Genomic DNA, 8,533 nt, shown 5'->3' with positions numbered 1-8,533 from the left:
CTGGGGTACACCCTTCCCAATTTTGAACCATGTGGTGTTGCCCTGCTCTGTTCTGACGACTGCCTCTTGGTTCAAGTATAGGTTTCGCACTAGCATGATTAAATGTTCTGGGATTCCCATTCTTCTCAGTCATAAAGGATCATCATTTAGTAGTTCAACAGTCTCCCAAAGTTTTGTGACTTGCTATATAAAACCAAACCATGGCCCTTGAGTGAATCCCAACTCACAGTGGGATTCACTGTAGCTCACAGTAGAGATACACATAGGTTCCCAAAGCTTTATACCTTTCCAGAAGTAGGATGCTTCATCTTTCTCAAGTAAAGCAGCTACTGGCTTTAAACATTGGTTAGAAGCCACATGTTAACTACAGTATTACCAAGGCTTCTGTGACTCACTATGTTGTTGTTGTATACCATCATGGCTGAACAAGTTATAGTTGACCCTCAAGAAGATTTTCAGAGGCAGTTAAATTACATGGGGGGGAAATGTTCATGCTTCTCCCACAAAGCAGCTGGTGGATTTAAACCACATATGCCTTTCTGAATGCAGCACAGATTCTTAACACTAGGCCACCAAAGTTCCCTGATTCAATACAGTATGCATTTAATAGATATTTATTTTAATGCAGGTTCTACTACATTAAATAAACTATACTAGACATTCTTCATTATCTAGAACCTAATAAAACCAATCTTAGGATCTTTCCATCTTAGAACTGGTATCTTCTTTGAAACTCATCATCCTATTGCTAATATTCACTAAAGAAAGGTAGGTCTTTGTAGAAACAGTATACAAGTATGTGTAACTAAACTGGGCTTTAAAGTCAGACTTCTAAGTGTGCAGCCCAAACTAGATATGGAAATTGGGCAACTTAATTTTTTGTAGGCTACTTATCCATCAACAAATAGAGGTACGTGTCTTACAGAGGTCTTGAGTAAACAACGTTTCTAACATATTAACTAGAAACATGAAGGAAGCCATCAACAATTATTCATTCTCTTTCATACAAACCACTGAAAAGTTAATCATAAGCAATTTTTGGAGTCAGACTATTGGGTTTTTTCCTATTCCAATTCTCCACTTTTATACTAAGGTAGCTAGCTGCAGCAGAGTGACCCATCATTACACAACTAGTTTGGTGGCTGGGCCAAGCCTCACTGTTGAGTGGTCTTTTCCCACTATTTAGGCCGACTTTAATATTCAGAAAAACCAAGTAAGTTACACAAACGGTGTAATCTGTATCAGAACTTATTTATATTAAACCAATTGTAAAAAGAAAATTATTAAGTTTCACATAATGCCATGCTAAAGTTCTTTAACAGAAAATTACACACAACTTTAATAAACAGCCCAATATTTGGTCTCAAGTATTTTTTTTAAAAAAAGGTTATCAACTAAAAATTGTAATGTCAAATAATGTACGGGTAGAGTTATCAAAATAAAAATTATAGACCTTTTACAAAGTATTTCACTAAGTAAAATTATATTCAGACAGTCCTGAAAAGGAAACCATGCTTTGAAATGGCCTTAGCTCCCAAAACAGTATCCCAGTACAGGGACTGGGATGTATGCTTTAATTTGGGCTATATATTTTGATTGTCTAAGCATACATACACCGACTGACAAGTAAAATTATCGTACCAATAAAACAAGTACCAACAGAGTGGACAGGTTAAGGCCCACGGAATTCACTTTTAAAGATAACTTCTTTGCAAGAACCATGTAGAATTTGGATGATATCACAATTACACTGTTCTGAAAACACTACAGAGTAAGCAAGTAGTGTTCTACCTTTCTATCTTGCATTAATCAAACTATTCTAAAGAAAGCAGAACCACACAGGAGCATTATTTCTAAGCTTTGCCTTTTTTTCTTTTTAAAACGTCCCTAGAATAAAAAGCTCATTCAAAGTTTTTCATACATTTCATCAGTTAGGAAAAAAAGTTAGTAGTACAATTTTTTTTTAAGCCATGATAAGTGACTTAAAAACATGAGTGACAGTTCTAAAAGATCAGTGATATGAACCCTTACTATGTGTGTTAAGTACTGTTTTGAGCACGAGTTGGTGGGTTGGCCATTCGAATTAGTGCCCCTTAAGCTCTGCTCTGCCAACCTAGAGACTAAAATATCTTTTGACCAGCTCGTTAAGTACATTACTTTGCCGTGAAGACAAATTTAAGAGTAAGTCTATTGATCAAAAGTAAGTAAATTAAATAAGCCAAGTCTACCAACCTGAAAAACACCAAAGCCCCTTCCCTACACACACATCTCCCACAAACCCCTGCTTGTCCTCCACATTCCGACACCAAACACACTGCCCCGCTACAACACCCCTTCCTACGAAAGTCCACTGGTCATCTTCGCAGACCACCCTTGCCCCAACCCTAACTTCTCACTCACACTCCCTCCGCACCTGATATGCCGCGGATCTTCCTACTCCACATCCTCCCCCACATTCACCCGCCCCATTTTCTCGCCCTCGCTTCTCTCTCGGCTCCCAAAGAGCTTTCCTCAACCTCCCCTCCCTCTGCTCCACGCCCCCAAACACTTTCACCCCGCCATGGCAGGCTCCCCGCCTCTGGTAGCGAGGCCCATCCCCGGCAAGTGGGGTAGGCACCTCCTCTACCGCCCCGCATGCCGGCCCCCGGCTGGGGGCTCCCGCGTTAATGGGAGCCTCCGGGAAAGAGATCCGAAGAGGACGACGCCAAACCAGCGGTCCCTCTAGTGTTCTCCACCCCCGGAGAACCGGGGTGCGGAGTCGCCTCTTAAGTCCCTCAGGGAGTAGGAGTCCAGGCCGAAGCCCCAAAGCTCCGCTTCCTCTCGTTCGTTGGAGCGGCGAAAAAGGTTCCCCGGGACTCACCTCGAGCCTGTTGTCAACATTAGCCCCGGGTTTCCCAACACCAACTCCAGCGATCGGGCTCTCCCCTCCCCTCCCCCCACCTATCTAGCAGCCGAGGACCCGCCTTCCCTCAGCTCCCCCTCCTCCCTCCGCCCGTCGGCCCTCCCGCCCGCCACTCACCAAAGCGACTGGGCTGCGAGTGGGGGCGGGGCGTAGGGAGGGCTAAAGGAAGAGGCTATCTGTGCAATTGCCAGAATGCAAAGCCGCCCATCCCACGACCTGCTGATGCCCTCAGGTTGTCTAAGGGGTGGCTATTTCAGAGAAATGCTAGTACGTGTATCGGCTACTTAAATGTTGGTTCATGTTGTCCACGCGATGGGAGTAAGGAATTTTTCAGAAGGGCAGTTAGTAAGGCAGCCATTTCTGGTACCTAAAGCCAGGGCCCCGGCAGAGGGGAGGGGTGTTCTGAGCCCCTGAGGCAGGAAGTGGATTGGTCACCAGGAAAGGGAACGCGCCAGAAGTAGAGATGCGCAGGTGCAGACACTGGAGGGAGTGGATCGAGACCGGAGTGGGGCGGGGCTAGCAGGAGGCAAGAAGGGGTTGGGGGGGGATGCCTGCCTATCATGACTGAATATTGCGGTCAGGATTCTTTAGTTAAATTCTGATCAAATGAAGGGGTTGGGGGGGGGGGGGGGGAAAAGTAGGAGAATTACGGAGCGCAATTAAGGACAAGATTGGCTATGTGATTTTTAAAGGAGTTTCCTGCCGCGAATTCAAGAGGTCTAAGAAGGGGAAGTTTGATTGAACTAATTCAAGGGGAGAGGTTGAAGATTGAGGAAGTTGAGAACATAAGAGGTTAAGTAGTTTGGTGAAAAAAGTGGTTAGAAATGAGCCTAAAAAAATAAGAAATGAGGCTAGGTTTTAGCAAGTTTTATGTAGTACAACTATGAAAATTCTTTGGGTGAATTTCCAGAGTAGTTTAAAGATGTTCAATATAAAAATATTCTAGAGTCAAGAAATTCAGGCTTTTCTCATTTTACTCTTAGAAAGTGCTCAGTACAAGCAAGCAGAATTTAAAATGACAATGAGATATACTTTGTAAATTGCAGAGTGATGTAATTTTCATTGGTAACATTTAAAAAGGTGGGGGAAGCTTGTCTATCCGATTTTGGTGGTTTGGTTTGTTCTTAGATTCTTATCATTGCATCCAAACTATTTTCTCTTAAAGTTAATGTGTCAGATTTTATCAAAACGACGTTAAAGAGGCTTTAACAAAATCTGACTGGTCAGTTTGGTTGGGCAAGGGCCAAAGGAACAAAGGTGGAGAGATAATCTTGTTTTCCTGCTTGACCTGCGGCGCCCTCTCTAGAATCCAAACCTCACAATAAGCATGAGCTGCAAAAAACCTCCAAAACTTTATTTCTATAGTCCTTTTTACTAGGTGGGTTTGTGGTGTTTGGTTTTTTGGGTTGGGTGTGGTTGGGTTTTTTTCTTCTTTCCTCCCCTCTATTTTTTCCCCTTAAGACAGGATTCTAAAGTCAATTAGTGCGTCTTTTTTGTTTTTCTGAAGAACACTTGAAGGATTTACTGTAGGTCTTCAATGTGGATAACATTTCAGTAGCAAGAAAACAAAAATCCTTATCACAGGACCAGTAGACAACGTCATGATAGTTGGAGAAAATACTGAATTTGTCTGTTTCATTTTACTTGGATCTACAATCAACACTCAGTAATAGCAGTCAAGAAATAATTGGTGCTTCTTGTATTAATTTTTTTTTCCCAAAACACCAAATCACTTAAAAGTTAGCAGTTATATGTTGAATCTATAATGACTGATAGCCCAACCGTTAGGACTGAATCCAACTTATGGAGAACCTACAGGACAAAAGCAGGAGTGGCATCCACCTCTGGAAACTCTATGAACTTTGAGAAATAATAGTTAACAAAATATTGCAGGTCTTTTGTTCATGGGGTCACTATGAGTCCTGCTCGACTTGATGGCAATCAACAACAACGACACAAAATAGAACTGTCTTCTAGGGTTTCCTAGGCGGTGAAACTTGAGAGCAGAAGCTAGGGTTTTTTCTACAGTAGCTAGTTGGTTTAAATGACATTTCACTTAGCAGCCGACCTTTTAACCACTACACCACAAAAACTTCTAAAAGGAATTTGAGAAACAACTAATTGTTCTAAAACTATACATGCAAAGTTGTTTGGTGCCTTTGAGTATGACTCTTAGCAACCCTATGAACAACAGGTCAGATTTTGTTCTATTCTGTGTCATTATCATCTCTGGCACAGTTCATGGTTGCTCAGTTACTGTGTCAATCTGCCTCCTTGAGGGTCTTCCTTTCTTTCATTGACCCTCTACCTTTTCAAGCATGATGTCCCTTTCCAAGGAATTTTAACCTCTTCTAATAACATGCCTGAAGTATGTGAGAGAAAACTTCACCATCCTTGACTCCAACGAGCACCCTGGCTCCACTTTTCCAAGACATATCTGTTCTTTTAGCAGTCCATTCAGTGTTCGCCAGCACACCACCTCAAAGACATTGATTCTCCTTCTGTCCTCCTTATTCATTGTCCAGCTTTCAGATGCATAGCAAGTGATAGAAAAGACTATGGCCGAAATAAGACACATGTTGGTCTTCAAATTGACAGCATTCCCCAAAATTTGGATAGGTCCCTAACAGCAGGCTTTCCCGATGCAATATGTCTCTTCATCTCCTGCCTGCTACCAACAAGTATATTGATTGTGGATCCAAGTAACATGAAATAATTGCCAATTTCTGTGCATTATGAGTCTAGATTTGTATGCAATAGCTACCCACATTGCCCTTCAAATTGATACTTTTTTTTTCTGAATGCCTTAAGCATTGCCTCCCATTCTAAGTCTCATCAACCTATGCATTTCATCATATTGTTAAAGGAAATCATGTGAAAGAAGGTGTTAAACAACTCCACTAGCCTATACCATGAGCCAGAATTTCTGTGTATCTTTTAAAATACACTATTGCAAACCAAACTCCTTAACCTTGGAAATATCTCGTTTTCCCAAGGACCTTGGTCGCTGTGAAGTAACAGATGGTAGATGTTTAACCTAAAATGTATTTTCTCCCTTGACTTGCATCTCTAAGATTTTGTGTGTTCCATCTGATGTGTTCCTAGGTACTGCCTTTAAAGAACCAACTATATATTTTAAATTGCTTATAAACAAAGAAAGAAAGGGAGAAAAACTTTCACAGTAACTGCAGCCCTTTGAGTAGAACTGAGTGCCCATTTGGAAGTCTTTTTCTGTTATTAAATAGTTGATCTTTTTAATTTCAAAGTCTTACAATTTTTAACACAGGAATCAGAAGAAAGGAGAGGATTTTTAATGAACATTTTCTATTTTCTATTTCTTTTCATTAATAATCACAAAAAAATTCTGTAGGTGAGGCACTTTGGTCTTCATTTCATACACAAAGAAACTGATAGTAAAAAAAAAAAAATTCTCCAAGGGCACAAAATTAGTAAGTATAGTATATTCTAATCCAAACTGTCCAACTCCAAAAGCTCAAACTCTTTCCATTATATCCTTCTGCCTTTATGCAAGCTTTTACCTAGACTGAGAATGCTGCAGATCATTTTTTCAATCTAACCAAGAAATCTTTAATTGTGGGTCTTTCACTGCGATCAGAAATATTCCCAGGGGAGCTCTGGTGGCCTAGTGGCAAGAAGCTGCACTGCAATTCCAGAGGAACACGGTTCGAATCCACCAGATGCTCTGCCGGAGAAGGAGGCGCAATATCCTCCTGTACCAGTCAGATCTGATTTGACGGTACACGCACACAAAATAATAAAAAATAATAAAAAAAAAAGAAATATTCCCATCTCTGATACTAATTCAAACCATTCAGAAAATATGTGTACTAAGCATTTAAATAGGTATGTAGAAAATTCATTATTTGAGAAGTTCACAAAAATGTCCAGTATCCACTTTGTTCACTTGCTCTCATTGGCAGAGCTAACTTCCATCTGAATATAAAACAAGAGCACTTGAAACTTTTTGAACTTTGAAGAACGTCAATAGTTGTAGAGGGGCTTCAAATATTTTGTTCATTGGGTGGCTATGGGTCGTGCTCAACTCGAAGGCAATCAACAACAACAACATATGATAGTAGGGAGATCAAGTGATCTAGTAGTGGTAATAAGCTGTGCTGCAGTCGTCAAGGCAAGCAGTTCAAATCCACCATCTGCTTCTTGGGAAAAGGATAAGCAGTCTCCTCCTCTGTGATTTATTTTTCTCTGAAAACCCACTAGTGCATCATGTATGGGTTAGGTCCAACTGGACAATACACAACAACATATAATACTGTTTTCCGCTTAATGCCTAGCTATAATATTGCTACTTCATAAATGAAAACAAAATTAGGAGAGAGATTATAACTCCAGCATATGCGCACGGGTCTCCCACCAATAGGTTATGATGATGTGGACTAATTGCAAGTGTGTGTTACACCTAAACAAATCCAGCTTCTTTGTTATCTAAATTTACATTCAGTTTCATTAATTTTAAACTTTCTTTAAGGATTCTTTGGATACTCACCTCTTCGTAGACTATGCCTTGTGGAAATTTCTTAAACAACTTTACCTCTGTCTGGTTTACAGTTTGTAAAATACCAAGATACTGCCAACAAAGGAGTCCATCCAAACCAGCCTCAAAAGATCATTGTCTTAATAACAAGTAAAGAGCAATTACAAAAAGATATATGCATTGTTAAGGGTATGGGAAAGGTCTCATTTTTACTTTCTACTTTTAGGAGGGAAAAGCAAGGTAATCTTATAAATAGATGCATTATGCAAATCAGAAGACCCAAAAAGCTGATCATCAAGAGAATCTGGTTAAGTTCCTGTCATAGCTTCATCATCATGGAGTATATACTATAAGTTTCTTCTTTATGTCTACTTTCTCTGGAAGGTCATATATAGTAGCACAGTGTTAGCTTAAAAGTTGACTTTTCTATCTATTATATTAGCCTCTTCTTGTCTTCAGCCAACTTACCTGCAGACACATACACATGGTCTTACAAATCAGTATGGTCTCACAAATTAGCAATAGCTGAAGGATCAGTATAAGAAACCACTCTCCACATTGGGGGTGTGTGTGTGTGTGTGTGTGTGTGTGTGCGTGCGAGAGAGAGAGAGAGAATGTGTGTGAGAGAGAGAGAATGTGTGAGAAAACGCCAACACAGTTGAGTTTAAGCTTCCCACTGCATCCCACCTGGGCCATTGCTCACCAGTTTCTGTGGGGGAAAAAATGGTCTGCATACCTAGTCACATGAGTGACTCTCATAAGGGGCCTAAGTCTCTGTAAGACCTTTTAGCAAATCTTTTCACTGAACCCAAAATACCATACAGGAATTAAGGAACTGATCATGAATGGAGCTGGTACCATCAGACATTATGGATTTATTTAACTGGATGTGTATGGTTATGTTGACTTGAGGCTTCTGATTAATAGTGTGCTATTAATCTTAGCACATAGTATAATGGAAACAAATGGTCATTCTTTTTTGCTTCTGTAAACACATAACTGAGCAATCTTGCAGAGTACTCAGTTAATGTTTCTCCTTCCTGTTTACTGATTGTTTACTTAATTGTATTCCTGTGAAATAAAAGGTGTCATAGTAATAATAATTCTATTATTATATC

General features: G+C 40.3%; 1 protein-coding gene across 1 annotated transcript in view; it reads right to left on the bottom strand.

The window, feature by feature from the left end:
• The window catches only part of UPF2 (UPF2 regulator of nonsense transcripts homolog (yeast)), a 178,389-nt gene extending 175,449 nt beyond the window's left edge, over nucleotides 1-2,940 (bottom strand). The window contains exon 1 of the mRNA XM_006891842.1: nucleotides 2,861-2,940. The gene's annotated coding sequence lies outside the window, so the exon portion shown is untranslated. The remainder of the gene's footprint in view (nucleotides 1-2,860) is intronic.
• Nucleotides 2,941-8,533: the final 5,593 nt, after the last annotated feature.

This window comes from Elephantulus edwardii, unplaced genomic scaffold (genome assembly GCF_000299155.1).
Source record: "Elephantulus edwardii isolate Elephantulus edwardi_28Jun2011 unplaced genomic scaffold, EleEdw1.0 scaffold00105, whole genome shotgun sequence".
Taxonomy (NCBI): Eukaryota; Metazoa; Chordata; class Mammalia; order Macroscelidea; family Macroscelididae; genus Elephantulus; species Elephantulus edwardii.
Note: the sequence above shows the minus strand (reverse complement) of the source record. Positions and strands in the feature narration are given on the sequence as shown.